This window comes from Lissotriton helveticus, chromosome 1_1 (assembly GCF_964261635.1).
Source record: "Lissotriton helveticus chromosome 1_1, aLisHel1.1, whole genome shotgun sequence".
Taxonomy (NCBI): Eukaryota; Metazoa; Chordata; class Amphibia; order Caudata; family Salamandridae; genus Lissotriton; species Lissotriton helveticus.
Window position 1 is genome coordinate 110033894 of NC_136057.1, and position 18674 is coordinate 110052567.

Here is an 18674-nt window from a genome sequence, read left to right on the forward strand (position 1 = left end):
CCTGTTCTAGGAGTTCTACCAGGATTAGGCAGGTGGGGCTTCTGCCCCTTTTTAACCCTCTTGCTTTGCACAAGACAATCAAGTCTCTGCGGGTTAGTTTGTCATATCCAGAAGTTGCCTGGGTAGGGTCAACTGTCACAGGACTAGACCCTGAGGCCTTTCCTGTGTCGGACATGGTTACTAGTGAGGTGTAAGTGGTGCACTTACCTACACTAAGTGTTTTCCTACTGGACCTTGCTAGTGAGTTGTAGTCAGGGGTGTGCTACTCCCTTCAACCTACAACTACTAAGTTCAGTAGAACTTAATATGCTAAGCTTTTGATTTTATATGTACCTAGAGGTACTTGATGTGATCTTTCAATTTGATATAAAGATTGCAATGGTAAAACAACAGCAAGCTCAAATCCGCACCGCTGCTCACCAATGTGAGAAGTTGGCCTGGTAGGGGATGTTTCCAATTCTGGAACCACCTACTACCTGACCAAACAATCCCCTTATGGTGTCTGGTTGTAAGTCAACCTTATTAGACAAGCTATCCTAGTGGTAGCATGGACTAAGCAGCCTAAAGGCTTAACTTAAGAGGTCGTGTTAAGCGAGCTGTTTTACCACATACAATCCTGTAATACCAAATGAAAGGACACCACACAAGTATATATTATAAAAATATATGTGTTTATTACTAAAAACAATCCCCAGTATTCTTTATGAATAAAGGGGCACAAGCGTTAAATCAAAAGCACTGTTTAAACATACAAAGTTGCACAATTATGGATGAGGGCAGGGGGCCACTCAAACCATATACTAAACAAGTGGTATAAGAGAGGCCACTCGAACAGTGGTTAGGCCTAGGGCCTAGGGAATCGCTGGGAGCAGTCAGGACAAGCAATGCTGAAGTCGGGAATGGCCCTCGGGATTCGGGAGATGTGCGGAAAGCGCACGCATGCACCAATGTTAACCAATGGTGCGTAAAAGTCAAATAGTTAAAGTTTAAGGACACTTCCGCTGAACCTAGAGGAACAAAACTTAACACACAGACCCTAGAGGTGTGCACCAGTGTGGGAACACCGGCGGAGCAAAGTTACCTCACCCACAGGAAGTGGGTGCACAGGGTCGAAGTGGCGTCGGGTTTTGACACGCAGGCTCTTGGTGCTTGAAGCTGAAAGGGCTGCAGGCAGGGTGAAGACGAAGTGTCCGGTGGAGTCCAAGGGTGGACTCAAGTTGTAGAGTACCTGAAAGCAGAGGGGACAGAGTCTGGGTCACTCAGCAGTGACCAGGGTGGAACCAGGACGGAACCAGGCAATGTCGGGCGCAATCAGGTGGTCGTCGAGGCGCTTCTCTTCGCTGTCACGTGGGCTCTGGGGCATCTGCGACGTCCAGGAGCAGGTCACGATCTGTCCCACGCAGGCTCTCACCGTCGGTGCAGTCGGCTTCCGGTTTGGAGCAAACAAGCCTTGGTAAGAGCAATCCACGCGGGATTGGAAGATGGCGTCTTACTCGGACCAGGAAGGTCAGAGTCGGGGCTCCCTTTCAGGGGAGCTGGTGTGGATCTGGAGCAACCAGAATCACGAGTCTTCTTTTGTAGTTCGTCGGCACAGGGACCACAAGCCAGCTGGCAAGTGACCGGGCCAACGCGTTGAGCCAAATCGTGCCAAAGGGCCCCACGCAGCACTCGTCGAGTGTGGAGGGCTGAACTTCGGCTCAGGAGTAGCTCAGGGTGGGGGCTTCTCAAACCCCGGTGTACAGCTTCGAGGGTCACTCGTGGGCTGCACGGTCAGCGTCTCGTGGTCACTTCAAGATGGCGTGCCCCACGCTTCCGGTCGCCTCCACGGGTCTCAGCTTTGCAGGGACTGTGGATCGGGCTGTTAGAAGCTGGGCAGGCTTGATCTCGTCGATCTCAGTCGCTCGAGTTCCGGCGGGAACTGCAACTAAGTAGACGTCGAGGGCTGGATGGTGCCTGCTGCTGCAGGGTGGTCACTCCTTGACCACAAGGGAGATTCTTCGGGCTTCCACGTTGAGATGGAGGGCGAAGGGTCCAGAATATCGTTTCAAATGTTTCTTCCAGGAAATCTGATGTGCATTGGCACTGCTCCCACTCTTATTCGAATCTGGTGGGCGTGATTACCTGCTAGGTCCCCTCCTATGGGTGGGACCCAGGAAGTGGGTGGATACACCCCCTTCCTTTGATCCAGGCCGCCCTGGCACGAGGGCTGGAGTGCCCCAGAACCGGTTTGGCCGGATTATGCAAGGGGCAGCCTTGTGCGCCCCAGGCAGTGTCTGGTTTCTTTCAAACCTCCCTGCTACAATACACTATCTCCTGTCTGGAGGGCGGTGACACCCTCCTGTGACAGGAAACCCTTTGTCCAGGACCCCCTTGACTGGGTTTCGGTCAGCTCCAGGGGTCCAGACATTTGTCTGTGGCAGAGGCATCCATTTTGTGGATCTTAAGGCCTTTGGAGAAATCAACCGCATTAAAGTGAAGTAACATGTCTTACCCCTCTAGAGGGGTGGAATGCCATCCCCGTCGCCAGAACTGGCGAGGGGATGGTATTCCAAAGCGTATGACACCTTACACGACATGTTTTGATAAAGCCAAACCAGAGTTGCTAAATAACCGCGAGGATTATAAGGCACTTAATAGTATATGGTATGGCATTATCCTGAAACAGCTTAGGGATTTGTTCCCGACGGCTGCAGACAGGCTCAGCTCATGCTAGAGCTCCATCTCACATAAAAACCAAGCACCCAGCCTCCAGGATTGGTGAGGCCTGTCTATAGGAGTGGCTCACAGGTTTACATGTGTCCAGATATAGGTTTAGACATAGGTATACTATATCTAAGCAAGGGGTGTGTACACCACCTTACCCCAGCTGAGTGATCAGCCAGTTGTGTCAATTTAAGAACCAGCCAGGGGTGGCAAAAGATATGCTGCAGCCCCTGGTAGGCCTTAGTGGCTCCTGTGCCCTGTGCACCTATAGTGCATTCTACAGGGGCTGACAAGGAGTCCATTTCCAATTGGTATGTACCCAGGGTACATGGAATCCATTTTACAGAGAGAGCAGATGGCCTGGGGCCCTGATTAGCAGGGAACCAGGTCAACTAAGTCAAAAAAAACAGCTAAACACAGGCAAAAAATCTGGGGTAACCATAGTCAGGTAGCCACCTTCCTACAGTATATGACAGTGACCCTCTGCTGTTCATTGCCTCGATACTTCGCCCACCAGGCGGGAAGAATAAGTGAATTGCCCAGAATCACAGTGTGTTGCGCATGATTACCGAGCCAAGGTGGTTCGCCTCGGTCAAGGTCAACCCTTGTAGCCCCCTAGAAAGTAACCCTTACCAACCTGTGTGTCAATTGCACTGAATGACACACAAGCAAACATTAAGCCGGGCCTGGTGACTCAGTGGACCAATGCATCCCCTGGAAGGACCTGTGTTTGACCTCAAGGTCACAGGTTCAAAAGCCAGCGGGTCCCCCAGTCATCTGAGGACATTAATGATATTGTACATCGGTACTGGGTTGCTATTATGTTAGAACAACTCAACTAAAGGTATCTGCATAAACATGCAGCCACATTATTGTCACCTAATAACGCCACCACAAATCCGTTTTCCAAGAGCAGCGATAAAAAGTATTTTCAACAAACACTGCACTATTTTCAATCAAGGAGTTTTAATAACACCAAGCAAAACGTGTGTGTTGCTGCCCCTTAACATTAATAAGCGTTGGGGGCGTGGCTTGGAGCTCGGCGAAAATGGCCGCACTGTAGTGCAGCTCCGCCAGCCATCGAGGGACACTTGCTAATATCCTTGCCAAATTACCCAAAAAGTGGGAAAACTTAGAGCGAAATTGACTAATTGCGTTCCTGTTGCTGCCGAGCCGCCCTACTGGGTTGCTCAAAGGGACAACACGGCGGTGAACTGATCTGCGCAACAGCTACACTGACCCGGCGGAAAATGGCGACTTGAGGCGGGCAACGGACTCCAGGGAGAGAGAAAGCTGCTGAGTACGGGTGTTTCCGGAGGAAATCAAAGCGGAATGACCCTGGGACACATGGGCCCCTGATATCGTACTGGAGGGAGGTGCGTGGAGTCGCGGTGGAGAAAAAAAAAATCGAAAAGAGGGAGGCGGGGCTTACCGGCGGCGGCGCTTTTGCACAGACGGCTGCTGATCCACGCGAGGCCCCGGCGCTAAGACTGTCGGTGGGCCACACCACAGCGCGGAGTCCCTCGGGGAGGCTACTGCGCTAAAGAGTGAAAGGCGCTGGGTCCACGCTCCGACCCCCCTGAGTGAAGCTGAGTACGAATAGAACGGAGAGTTTTCCCCCCTTCATTCCAGCAGGGAGTGCTGCGGGCCGTAGCCCAAGCTACCGTGAGCACGAGGGGACAGGTTGCGGACCGCTGGCGCGCGGGGGGACTGAGACTTCATTAATGGTGGGAGCTCTGGATCGTAGCAGAGGAGGGACGACGACGGGCACAGTGGGCAGTCACCCAAGGGAATCGCAGGGCCCAATCTTGTGTACAGCAGGGTATCAGCGTCGAGGCTGCTAGGCACACGCAGCTTGGAGTTGGCGACACCGAGGAGTACTTGAAACCGCGAGAGAAGACCACGGCGGAGAGCACGAAAGGCGCCAATACTCATCCCCCACTGAAACTACAGACCGGTGTGTGCAGGGGTATTAGAGACACTGTTGTGGGGAGTCCCCGCCGAAAAGCACGAGACTATAAAGGCAACGGTCCCCAGCGGCGAGAATACGCGGAGGGGTGGTCCTGCTGTCGCGTATCTGAGTGCGTGTGACCTCTGGCTTGTGACAATGGGGAAACCGGGCAAAACACCGCCAAAACTGAATTTTGAACTGCGCAAAGGGGGGCGCCAGCAGCGCGACTCGGCGCCGGACATGGAGCGTGGAGAAGCTGCAACACAGACCGACGATATTGTAAAAACGCTGGTGGCGATACAGCAGAGCTTACAGCCTATCGACGGTAAGATAGAAGTGCTCACAGGAAGAATGGATCACTTCTCGTCGAAGTTGGACAAGCACGCAGCGAGATTGTATGAGGCGGAGCAGCGAATATCGGATGCGGAGGATGGCCTGCAACAGGTCGCGGACAAGACCAATGAATTCGCCAAACTGCTGGAGGTGATACAGGCAAGGAGCGAGGAGAGTGAAGCGTGCTCCCGAAGAAATAATATATGCATTTTGGGGCTGCCGGAGTCCATGAATGTGGGCAAAATGGAGGACTACGTCGAGGCCCTGTTGCTGGAGGTATGCGGAAAAGACGAGCTATCACCCCTGTTTGTGATCGAACGTGCACACAGATCGCTGGCGGCGAGGCCTCCGCCGGGAGCGACTTCGAGGCCAATAATAGCACGGGTGTTGAATTTTCACGATAGAGACGCGGTTCTGAGAATTTCCAGACAGAAGGGATCCATCACTCATCAGGGAAATGTGCGGTCTTTTTATCCGGACTTCACACCTGCGGTCCAAGCGGCCCGCAAAGAGTACCAAACAGTGAAAAAAATGCTGCAAAAGGAACAAATCCCATATGCCATGCTGTACCCGGCGAGATTGCGGATAGGCACGTATGAAAAGGGTAAAATATGTGCGTCGCCCAAGCAGGCTATGGAGTATGCTAAGACGCTGCTGCGGAATCAAAGACAGACTAACGCAGCGGACACCTCGGACATAGATTAGTGACCAGCACTGAAGGTGTAGTATGTATATTGTGAGACATTACTTACCAAGTGGCGATATGAGACTGAGAGCGCCTGCGGGGGCTCTATGGGCGCGGGCGACCGGGACACACACGAAGAGGTTACCACGCCAGGGGTAAGAGGGCGCAATTGTGATTCGATGGCTCCCCTCCCTAACATAATCTGGGAGTGGTGGAAGCGGTTACGACCCCCAATGGGTAATCCCTAAATGGACTGCTCAGTTTTTAAGTTACGGTTTGATGGGTTGTTCGAAGGGGGTCATGTCTTTAGCGATTGGGGTGTGCTAAAGTGGGTGGAGGGAGGGGGGGGCAGTTGACAGAGTTTGCAGTGTTGGGGCACTTGAATGTACTTCTTCTATGTGGCAGGTAATAGGGGAGGAATGCATATTGTACAAGTATTTGACTAAGAATCACCCAGGATGGATAGCACCACTAACGTGAGGGGCGCAGTATATAAGGCAATATCGTGGAATCTACGTGGCCTGAACACGCCTTGGAAAATAAGACATGTATTGGCGCAGTTGGACAGGCAGAATGCATCGATAGCGCTGCTTCAAGAGACACACTTAACGGGGGTAACAGAAGCTAGAGTAGCGAAAAGATGGGCAGCGTACAGTTTGGCGTCTTCCTACTCCTCATATGCAAGGGGTGTGCTAATTTTGGTAAAAAAGGGGGTGTTGTTTCAGAAACTGGAATCAGCAACTGACAAGGAGGGCAGATGGGCAATGGTTTTGGGGCAGTTAGGCCATATCCAAGTCACAATCATAAACTTTTATGGTCCAGTCGTAGATGACACGCCTGCTTATTTGAATATGTATAGAGTACTGCGGACATGGCCAGATACAGCGATATTATGGGGTGGGGATTTGAACACACATTTGGATCCCTCATTGGACAAGTCGAATCCATTAGGAGTTAGAATGGGCAGAGTTGCCAAGTGTGTGAAAGATGGTATGTTAGAGTTTGGGCTACAGGACGCATGCCGTGTGAGACATTCACAGACGCTGGCTGGCACGCACGTAACACCCGCGACAAACGGGTGGTCTAGATTAGATTACTGGCTAGTCAGTGGTGAAGTAAACTGTTGGGTGGCTGATGTAACTATTCTCCCCAGAACGCTTTCCGATCACAACCCAGTACTGTTAACGATGAACATCCCCCAAAACCAGAGGCCACCATTCACGTGGAGATTCCGCGCAGAGGCCCTACTAGACCCTTTGTAAGCCGACAGGATCAGGAAGGCCATTGAGATGTATTTTGCAGAGAATGTGGGATCAGTGGACAGTGAGGGGACGCTGTGGGAGGCATTCAAAGCCACGATTAGAGGGGTGTGTATTGGCACTCCGGCTGGGATTTCGAAAGATATACGCAATAGATTACAAGGGCTTGAGAGGAGATTGAGAGAGCTTGAAACACAGTATGATGCTGAGCATGATGCGCAGACGCTGATGGATATGCGAGAATTGATGTGATTTCGAAAGATATACGCAATAGATTACAAGGGCTTGAGAGGAGATTGAGAGAGCTTGAAACACAGTATGATGCTGAGCATGATGCGCAGACGCTGATGGATATGCGAGAGTTGATGGATGAATATAATGAACTTGCAGACTCAGAGATCAAATACCTGTCCAAACGGTACATGGCTAGAAGATATGGTGAAGGTGGACGACCGAGCAGATCATTAGCGGCCCAGCTAACGCAACGAGCCATGCAGCCTCCTATAGATCGTATAGTAGATGATGAGGGGGTGGAACACAACACTCCTAAGGAAGTGGGAGATTCGTTAAGGCGATTCTACGAAACACTCTATACCTCCAGGGGCGACACTGAAGGTCAGGCTCTAAATGACTATCTAGAGGACGTTGCATGCGCGTGGCTGTCCGATGCCCATAGGACATACTTCAGTTTACCAATTGATGAAGATGAGGTAGTGGCGGCTATTAAATCACTCCCGAATGGGAAGGCGCCCGGACCAGATGGGCTGATGGCAGAATTTTATAAAGCGCATGCCCAGCTCCTTGCACCCCATCTACTGGCAATGTATGCTGAGGCTTATGAAGAGGGCCAACTACCTCCGTCACTTCGGCAGGCGTTAATTATAACATTTTTGAAAAAGAACAAACCACCGGAGAAATGTGAATCATACCACCCTTTATCGCTTATAAACATAGATGCTAAAATCTTAGCGAAGATGCTAGCCACCAGGTTACAGCCATTGATGCCCCTGCTGGTCCTACCGGATCAGGCGGGCTTTATACCAGATCGGTTCACGTCTCTGAACTTACGCACCATGTTTGCCATGCTACACGTGCTAAACCCTGAACTCCAAGCAGTCGCCGTGCTGTTGGACGCCGCAAAGGAGTTTGATTCAGTGGAGTGGGGCTACATGATACATGTACTGCATAGCATGGGCTTCCCCGTTATGTTCGTCCGGTGGGTACAATTGCTCTACGCGGAACCTACGGCACGGGTTCGCATCGGGGGAGACACGTCTGAGCCACTACAAATTGGAAGAGGCACACGACAGGGGTGCCCGCTCTCCCAGTTATTATTTGCTATCGCCCTAGTACCTCTAGCGTGTAAGGTGCGACAGTTACACAGTGCTGCGGCGTTGCAGTTTGATAACAGACCAGTAGGGATATCGTTATACGCTGACAATATGGTCCTGTATGTGCGTGAACCGGCAGTGTACCTATCGCCACTATTGAGAGAATACATAAAGTTTGGACTATATTTCGGACTGAGTATTAATTGGCAAAAATCAGTGGTTATTCCGTTGATTACTGCTACCACATCCCCTGTGATGGAATACCCCCTTATATGGTCCGCGGACCCGGTGAAATACTTGGGAGTGTGGGTACACAGGGATCCAGAAGTGGTGATCACTGAAAATTAGGGAGCAGCATACAATGTGATTACTACACAGGTGGACAGGTGGATGGGTTTGCCATTATCGCTAGCAGACAGGATTGCTGTCATTAAGATGGTGATTTTGCCTAAGTTACTGTACCTGTTTTGTAACGTACCGGTCCCTTTGACGACGCATTTTTTTAAGACAATCCAAACGCAACTCCTTCGACTGGTGTGGGGCGCGAAACAGCCACGTATAAGTTGGCGCACACTGGCGCTTCCATATGATAAGGGAGGATTCAAGGCGCCGGATATATATCTGTATTATCTATGCTGCCAAGCACAATACGCATATTACTGGTTTAAACCCCATGCATTCACACCACACGTGGCAGTGGAGCAGGGGGATGCAGATCCCACACCGCTGAAGGGCATACTAACACATGCTCGTAGACATACGCCTAAAACAGAAATAAACACAATAGATATTACGGTAGCGGCCTGGCAAGCCATAGGGCGGAGGACACACAAACTTCCATTATATGCGCCCGCTTTACCTATACAGGGGCACGCTGCACTATCGGTGGCGCAAGATAAGGGGTCGATTAAATCCTTACGAGATGTAGGAATAGCTACCATGGGGGACCTTTATACTGAGGGGACGTATATGTCGGGAGACGATCTAACATACATCGAGAACCCGACATTGTTGTTCAAGTTTACGTGTCATAGGTTGAGACAGGCCGTCAGAGCACACTACCCTGATTTTCCGGCAGAACCGGCGCAATCACTCGCGCTGCAATTGGTCATAACTGCCCCCACGAAAAAGAAAATGATAACCAAATTGTATAAAGCGGTTCAGGTGGACACCCCACGCGCAGCGGATGGGAGTCTGACGCGTTGGAATGATGTGTTGGACCCCCCGCTAACGGAAGCAGAGTGGGAACTGGTCTGCGCGATGACAGGGAATTTGACCCCCAACAGTAATTTGAGGATCATTCATTTAAAATACCTTCATCAGGTGTACCACACTCCGCACAAGCTGTGGAAAATAGGATTGAGAGAAGAGGGGAAATGCAGGAGATGTGGAGTCGAAAATGCGGGATTCATACACCTAGCTTGGGAGTGCTCCCGGGTACATACATACTGGGATGAAATGGTCACTAGTGTGGCAAAGATGACAGGCATTGAGATGCAGAATGTCCCAGCGCTGTGCTTGTTAGGGCACGGGTCTGTAGCAAAAGGTGCACTGGACAAACTGATTCAGGTGGCGTTGCTATTGGCAAGACGGCGTGTGTTGTTCACTTGGGACAACAAACTTTCTCCTAAGGTATCGGGTTGGCTGAAAGATATGGTGTTCTGCAGAGACCAGCTTGAGACATATGTGGAAGAGTTGCCTGTGAAGTCGAAACCTAAAGACATATGGGCCCCGCTGCGCGAATACCTGCAGGTCTGCTGTGCTGAACAGTCAGGGGACGATGAGTAAATGCTGAATAGAAAGTGACGTGAGAGGGGGACTGTCCTGGGGAAGTATGGATCAGAACTAACACCAGCAATTGTACTAGGGGGAGGAGGGGTGATGGATGAAAGCAAGTGCGTATGGGAGACGTTCCCCCGAAGGTGACTAGAACGTGATAGGAAAGTACGAGGAATGTACGGTAATGTGCCCTGTTGAGTTTGCTCTACGTTTACACAGTTGATGTGTACACACTGGCTAATGATTGCTACACAAGGTCAACAGTTATTTCAGTTGGAAAGTTTGATAAAAAAGCTGAGTCTACCACAAGCCTTCAGAACATAGGTTGCGCTATGCCCTCTCTCCCTGTAAGATGCACTGAAGTTATACTGAAATGAGAAGGATGGACATAAAAGCGATGTGGGAGAGGGGGGGATGCGTGGATAAGGTGCACGATATCAGGCTGACACAGAAAACGCTGATTTTGTACGTGGCCAGCCCGATGTGGTTGTAGGCGGTATGCTGTGTTAATCATCGGCTTGGAAGCCAATACACCGTGACAGGACGCAAAGATCGTATTGTGAGCTGCCAGCCACAAAGTGGATGTAGGCGCACAGCTGTGTTGCTTGCTAAACTATCAATAAAGATTTTTTTTGAAGACCCCTAAAAAAAAAATTTTTTAAAACATTAATAAGCGTTCCTGGTGAATGGTGAAATGATCGTATTTTTGCTCCAATAAAATGCCCTTGGACATATTAAGGAAATTACTTCCAATGTTCACTTTAAGAAACTTTAAGTGGCATCAATTCATCACAGAATGACTTCAAACCCAATTCATTGAGACCACTGAGGCTTAACATTAGCTATGCACACTAACGTACAAGAACTACCGCCCCATCTCGCTCCTCCCGTTCCCAGCCAAAGTCATCGAGAAGACCGTCAACAAACAGCTGGCCGCCTTCCTCGAGACGAATGGATCCCTCGACCCCTCACAGTCTGGCTTCCGAGCCAACCACAGCACCGAGACCGCCCTCATCGCTGCCACCGATGACATCCGAGCCCTGCTCGACAACGGAGAAACTGCGGCCCTCATCCTCCTAGACCTCTCCGCGGCATTCGACACTGTCTGCCACCGCACCCTAGTACAGCGCCTCAGCAACATCGGAATCCAGGAGAAGGCTCTGGAATGGATCATCTCCTTCCTCGCTGGTAGAACACAGAGAGTCCGCCTACCACCGTACAAGTCAGAGGCCACCGAAGTCATCTGCGGCGTCCCTCAAGGATCGTCGCTGAGCCCCACCCTCTTCAACGTCTACATGAGCCCCCTCGCGGCCATCGCACGACAACGCAACCTCAACATCATCTCCTACGCTGACGACACCCAGCTGATCCTCTCCCTGAACAATGACCCCGCCGCCGCCAGAGCCAACCTTCTCGAAGGGATGAAAGACGTAGCCGAGTGGATGACGACCAGCCGCCTGAAACTGAACTCAGACAAGACGGAAGTCCTCATCCTGGGTTCCTCGCCCTCCGCCTGGGACGACTCCTGGTGGCCCCCCGCCCTGGGCACCGCACCCAAACCGACAGACCACGCACGCAACCTGGGCTTCATCCTAGACTCTTCCCTCTCCATGACCAGACAAGTCAACGCCGTCTCCTCATCATGCTTTAACATCCTGCGCATGCTACGGAAGATCTTCCGGTGGATCCCCACCGAGACCAGAAAGACGGTCACCCAGGCCCTCGTCACCAGCCGACTGGACTACGGCAACGCCCTCTACGCCGGAACCACCGCGAAGCTCCAGAAGAGACTCCAGCGGATCCAGAACGCCTCAGCCAGACTCATCCTCGACATCCCACGACACAGCCACATCTCCGGACATCTGAGAGACCTGCATTGGCTCCCCGTCAACAAAAGAATCACCTTCCGTCTCCTCACCCACGCCCACAAAGCCCTACACGATCAAGGCCCGAGCTACCTCAACAGTCGCGTCAACTTCTACGCTCCCAATCGCCAGCTTCGATCAGCCAGTCGCACCCTCGCCGCCGTCCCCCGCATCCGAAGAACGAAAACAGGAGGAAGGTCCTTCTCCTACCTGGCCGCCAAGACCTGGAACTCCCTCTCGACCGACCTGCGCCTGACCCAAGACCACCTCTCCTTCAGGAGGAAGCTCAAGACCTGGCTCTTCGAGCAGTAGCAGCACAACCACCCCCTCAAGCGCCTTGAGACCCTCCGGGTAAGTAGTGCACTTTATAAATATCTCTGATTGATTGATTGATTGATAACCGCAGTAGAAAAGTGCACCAGATTCATAGGGCCTCTGCAATATGGAGAAACTTACAATTATTGCAGTACCGAACATGCTGATGTGTGCATAACTATGCATCCCCAAAACTTTACATTGCTACACATACGATTTGAACTGATATTTATGTTCTCAGACTCTGCACTAAATGTGAAATCGTCTGCCATCATATTTCGACTGCCACAAATAGGCAACCTTTAAACTCATTACAACAGGTGGCCACCTGTTGCAAAGTCTGAAGCTCTGGTCGTTAAACAACATGCTCTCCACATAGCAATGTCCGATCCCTCTCAGTCACCGGAGAAATCTGAGAAGTGTCTCCTCCACTACACCATCACGTGTCATACTACTAGCCACTTGGCTACTTGACCGCTCTCCGAAGCCTTGATCTTTTGCATAGCAACTACCATAAGCGAGCAGACCCACGCCCTGCTCACTATTCTCAAAATGGGAGTATGTAAAATAGATTCGAAGAAGCTGCTGATTAAAGGAATTAAACCCACGACCAAACATTTTTATAGCCCAGTGAAAAGCTTTGTTTTTCAAAATCGGTAACCATATTACCTGCATAATTAATTTCGGTTTGTAAAGTAGGAGCTCTTTGCTGTAGCCCAGCTAGGATTTAAACTTGTAACAAAGCACTTTTACGAAAACGATGTGCTCGCGATACTTACTAACAACCCTATCACTTGCAGGGGAGACTCTTTTTTGAAGTCCCTGCAGTTCTTTTCATCACCGGTTACGAAACCAGAACACAAGGAAACACGAATCCCCTATAAGGGGCACGACATTGCACCCATGATGCGGCCAACCACGGTCCCCGAGCCCGCATACCAAAGAGGTGCTTTACAAAGACAATGAACAGAGACATCAATATTGCTCACAAGCGCCTCCGTGCATAGCGTGTACTTTGAAGGCACACCAAAGACGGTAGTGTAATATCGGGACACACAACTAGCTATCATAGCGCCATTACATTGTACTTATTTAATTACTTAAAAGTGATGCGCTATATTATTTGGCATAACTTGAGAATCATTAAATTAAAAATTCCACCTCTATTAATTTGCCATGAGAAGAATCTAACCCGTGAACATAGGGTTATGAGCACTATGATCTAACCACCGAGCTAACGACTTGACGTTATTCTGTGCGATGCCACAGACCTCCTGAAACGTTATCTGCACACTCGCCTCTTTTCGACGGCCCTGGCGTCCATGAAGACAGCCACAAAGACACTGCAGCTCTCGCCGCGCCGGACTAAGATGACGGTCTCATTTACTCCAGAGCAGCACCTTATAGATTATTATTTTTGTGATATATAAATCAGTAAAAATACATTTATGAAAAACACCCTTTAAGAGGGCGACACCCGACGCCACAGTACATTATTACACCGTCTGTAGCACTGTCTTGCCCCGGACCAACCTGCCAGATTTCGAAGCGCTTTACGCACGTTACACCTCTGTAGCACTGTCTTGCCCGGACCAACCTGCCAGATTTCGAAGCGCTTTACGCACGTTACACCTCTGTAGCACTGTCTTGCCCGGACCAACCTGCCAGATTTCGAAGCGCTTTACGCACGTTACACCTCTGTAGCACTGTCTTGCCCCGGATCAACCTGCCAGATTTCGAAGCGCTTTACGCACGTTACACCTCTGTAGCACTGTCTTGCCCGGACCAACCTGCCAGATTTCGAAGCGCTTTACGCACGTTACACCTCTGTAGCACTGTCTTGCCCCGGACCAACCTGCCAGATTTCGAAGCGCTTTACGCACGTTACACCTCTGTAGCACTGTCTTGCCCGGACCAACCTGCCAGATTTCGAAGCGCTTTACGCACGTTACACCTCTGTAGCACTGTCTTGCCCCGGACCAACCTGCCAGATTTCGAAGCGCTTTACGCACGTTACACCTCTGTAGCACTGTCTTGCCCCGGACCAACCTGCCAGATTTCGAAGCGCTTTACGCACGTTACACCTCTGTAGCACTGTCTTGCCCGGACCAACCTGCCAGATTTCGAAGCGCTTTACGCACGTTACACCGTCTGTAGCACTGTCTTGCCCGGACCAACCTGCCAGATTTCGAAGCGCTTTACGCACGTTACACCTCTGTAGCACTGTCTTGCCCGGACCAACCTGCCAGATTTCGAAGCGCTTTACGCACGTTACACCTCTGTAGCACTGTCTTGCCCCGGATCAACCTGCCAGATTTCGAAGCGCTTTACGCACGTTACACCTCTGTAGCACTGTCTTGCCCGGACCAACCTGCCAGATTTCGAAGCGCTTTACGCACGTTACACCTCTGTAGCACTGTCTTGCCCCGGACCAACCTGCCAGATTTCGAAGCGCTTTACGCACGTTACACCTCTGTAGCACTGTCTTGCCCGGACCAACCTGCCAGATTTCGAAGCGCTTTACGCACGTTACACCTCTGTAGCACTGTCTTGCCCGGACCAACCTGCCAGATTTCGAAGCGCTTTACGCACGTTACACCGTCTGTAGCACTGTCTTGCCCCGGACCAACCTGCCAGATTTCGAAGCGCTTTACGCACGTTACACCTCTGTAGCACTGTCTTGCCCGGACCAACCTGCCAGATTTCGAAGCGCTTTACGCACGTTACACCTCTGTAGCACTGTCTTGCCCCGGACCAACCTGCCAGATTTCGAAGCGCTTTACGCACGTTACACCTCTGTAGCACTGTCTTGCCCCGGACCAACCTGCCAGATTTCGAAGCGCTTTACGCACGTTACACCTCTGTAGCACTGTCTTGCCCCGGACCAACCTGCCAGATTTCGAAGCGCTTTACGCACGTTACACCTCTGTAGCACTGTCTTGCCCCGGACCAACCTGCCAGATTTCGAAGCGCTTTACGCACGTTACACCTCTGTAGCACTGTCTTGCCCGGACCAACCTGCCAGATTTCGAAGCGCTTTACGCACGTTACGCCGTCTGTAGCACTGTCTTGCCCCGGATCAACATCATCATCTACATAAGATACACTTTCTGCGCCCATATCTCGCACTGATTTAAAGAACAGGGTAGACATTACCGAAAGCTTTCCTCTCTTATACCCACAGCTTTTCACTAACAGACGTGGCTGGACCGGGAATCCTCACAAAACCCGCTCGCCACCAGCGAACCACAAAGAAGCATTCCAAACTATTTAAGCATGCAAGCCTACATGCAAAGCCTATGCCGCGCAGCCAGGAGAATCACCGTCCGCCCGCCGCCATCGCTCTAACAGCAGAGCCCCATGCAACTCTATAGTTTATAAAATGTATAACGCAAAATGTAATATAATAAACCTTTTTCTACTACGCCTTGGCCCCCTCTGACTCAGCCGCCACATCACGCCAGCCGCTACCAGGACTCCACGTCGCTCCTGTAACCAGGCTGTGGTCCGAGGGGACAAAGAGAACGAAACCTCTGGACCACAGCCATAAATATCTCTGCTAAGTTTCGTTTCCTGTTAAGTTTCGTTTTCCACACCGCCAGCCCCGCCTCCTTCTCTGACCCACGGAGGAGGCTCAGCCCCGCGGCGCAACTAAGGGCGCCCCTCCCCATGTCGCCGCCTGTTCAGACACTTGATGAGGCCCTGGCTGATGTTGTCCTTTGGTGCATAAGTCTGGAGTCCTCTGATAGGTCATGGTGACGCTACTCCCGCCTCTACTTCTTTCTTGTTCTAGGTTTGCTCGGGTGTTGACTATAAAACCTTCTTGCCAATCTTGAAGCTAACAAAGCTGAGCCTGTTTTCTCTTTGGTTCGTATGCTCTCTGACAGTCCAAAGCCCTTTTGACCCATACTCTGGTTCTCCTTGAATGATTCTGGGCACTCGTTGATTCCGATGAGGAAACTGAGTGTGTTCCACGAGTGCCGCGTCAAACCCCGGACGCATGCGCTTTGAGGCGGGAGCCTCACCTGTAAGGTACTAGGGCCACTCGTTTCTCCACTAAATACGGCCCTTTACCTTGAGGAGGAAACTTGTATTTGTACAAGAGTCCAGCTTGTTGTTTCTTGTCTGCTTGTAACTTGTATTTTTCTTTGGAGTTCAGTACATAGACACATCATGGCAACAGGACCCCCCACCCCACAACATAGCATGCATCCCGCAAATAACACACTAGACACCAGTGTTAGATTGGGAAGAAAACTGCTGCAGGTTTATTACATACAACGTTATGTAATCATAGTGGGTTATCTTACGGGTGATCCAAGGGCAGGCCGCATTCTCACCACCTGCCCGCCTGATGAGCCCGGCAGCACCGTGGCGAACCACCATGTGCTGCCCCTTATGGTAAACATTATACTCACGCCCCTCGCAGGGCGTAGCTAGGCAAACCCCAGGTTGCACAGGCCCACAACCGCCCAAAGGACTACTGGGGCGCCGACACGTGTTCCCAGAACCTCCCATGAGACCCCAGGTCTTAGGCTCTGGCACCCCTATGTGCCCGCTGAGGTACAGTGCTGCACCTCTCTGCTTCCGGATCGCCCTGTAACTCCGCCTGCAACGAAAATTAAAACATTAAAACGTTCAAACTGTCCCCCTCAAGCTGACACACAGGGTGAGAGGTTGGGAGGGAAAATGTGTGTCCCCACGAGGTCATCCCGACGCATCCGGTGCAGCAAAGAGGCAGAGAAAATGGCGAGGGGGGCTTAAGTACCCCTCGCCATGCCTGCCGCACCGGACGTGACGACTTAGCTCCTCCTTGCTCCCCTCGGGACACCTCCTGCCCGAGAGAGGAGAGGATGCTAGCGAGGGGCGGGGGAAGCCCTCTGTGTCTAGGGGGCCGCCCTCTTTATGGCCACTGCGTGGCCTCGGGCAGCATCATAGACACATCATGGCAACAGGACCCCCCACCCCACAACATAGCATGCATCCCGCAAATAACACACTAGACACCAGTGTTAGATTGGGAAGAAAACTGCTGCAGGTTTATTACATACAACATTATGTAATCATAGAGGGTTATCTTACGGGTGACCCAAGGGCAGGCCGCATTCTCACCACCTGCCCGCCTGATAAGCCCGGCAGCACCGTGGCGAACCACCATGTGCTGCCCCTTATGGTAAACATTATACTCACGCCCCTTGCGGGGCGTAGCTAGGCAAACCCCCGGTTGCACAGGCCCACAACCGCCCGAAGGACTACTGGGGCGCCGACACGTGTTCCCGGAACCTCCCATGAGGCCCCAGGTCTTAGGCTCTGGCACCCCTATGTGCCCGCTGAGGTACAGTGCTGCACCTCTCTGCTTCCGGATCGCCCTGTAACTCTGCCACAGCCCGGCCGGCGGCAACCGCCTCCGCCTGGGCCCCCCCTTACCTAGCTTCCTTCCTACCAGCAACTTATGTTCTTTTATCTTGCGATTAACTTATTCTCAGTGAGCAGTGTCCCTACACTGATTAATAGCATATCCACCATTGGCACAGCCTATGACCAGTGCTTGACCCTTAAGTCTAACTGATTATTGGAGCATTGAGAGCATCCATAATGAAAGGGGATACTGTCGGGAGTTCTATTAACAGGGAATGCACTTTTGAGAATACTGGAATAAAAACATGTAGGGTAAGCTAAAGGGCCCGTCGACCCAACTACTCCATCTCTCAGATAACCAAATTAAGTATAAGGTTAGAAAACGAGGTAAATTAACCTGACTTTCAAAAGGACAATATTCTTAATATCTGCAGCACGTTCTAAAGATGGCAAGCTGTCAGACTGGAGCTGGTCTTTATCATTAGGATGACATAGCTTTCTTACTCCTAATCTATAAGAAAATAGGCTCAAAATGCACTCTGTTCACCTCGCACTTCTAGCCTTCTGCCTTACCACTGCAATGAGAACCGAATTGTGCCCATTACTATCAGCTTAAGAACGAACACATCTTCTGAATTCTCGGGAACCTCCGCCCTAGGTTGCATTACCTGAGAATGGTCCCAGAAAAACTGCTAGATCCCCTGGGGGACCCGGCCGCGGTAGCCCGCAGATGCACGTTAGCTGCCGATTGCCAGCCTCTCCAACTATCCATAACAAGAGAAGGACATGTTAAAACAATGCAGTGCGTGATTCCTGTAATACTGGTTGCCGCTTTCCTCGTTAAGACTCTTTGTACCTACTGCAACATAGAGCGCCATGGTTTCAAGAGCTCATACGCTGAGCAGCCTATGTAGTCTCGCTGACAAATCAGACAGGGATGCGCTCTCATCGCCCAGGAAAGTGTGGAATAGTAAATTTTGCCATGTTCTGTGTCCCTACGTGTTCCCCATCTTATGTTATATGTGCATGATTAATATGCATATGTATTCCCTTATGGTCGATTAAAGACGCAATTACAGTTGTGTCCATCTCTGG

At 51.1% G+C, this 18674-nt stretch overlaps 1 protein-coding gene across 1 annotated transcript in view; it reads right to left on the reverse strand.

Annotated features, from left to right (window-relative positions):
- The window catches only part of LOC144762152 (uncharacterized), a 37797-nt gene extending 22064 nt beyond the window's left edge, over positions 1-15733 (reverse strand). Inside the window, exon 1 of the mRNA XM_078647337.1 lies at positions 15634-15733. The gene's annotated coding sequence lies outside the window, so the exon portion shown is untranslated. The remainder of the gene's footprint in view (positions 1-15633) is intronic.
- Positions 15734-18674: the final 2941 nt, after the last annotated feature.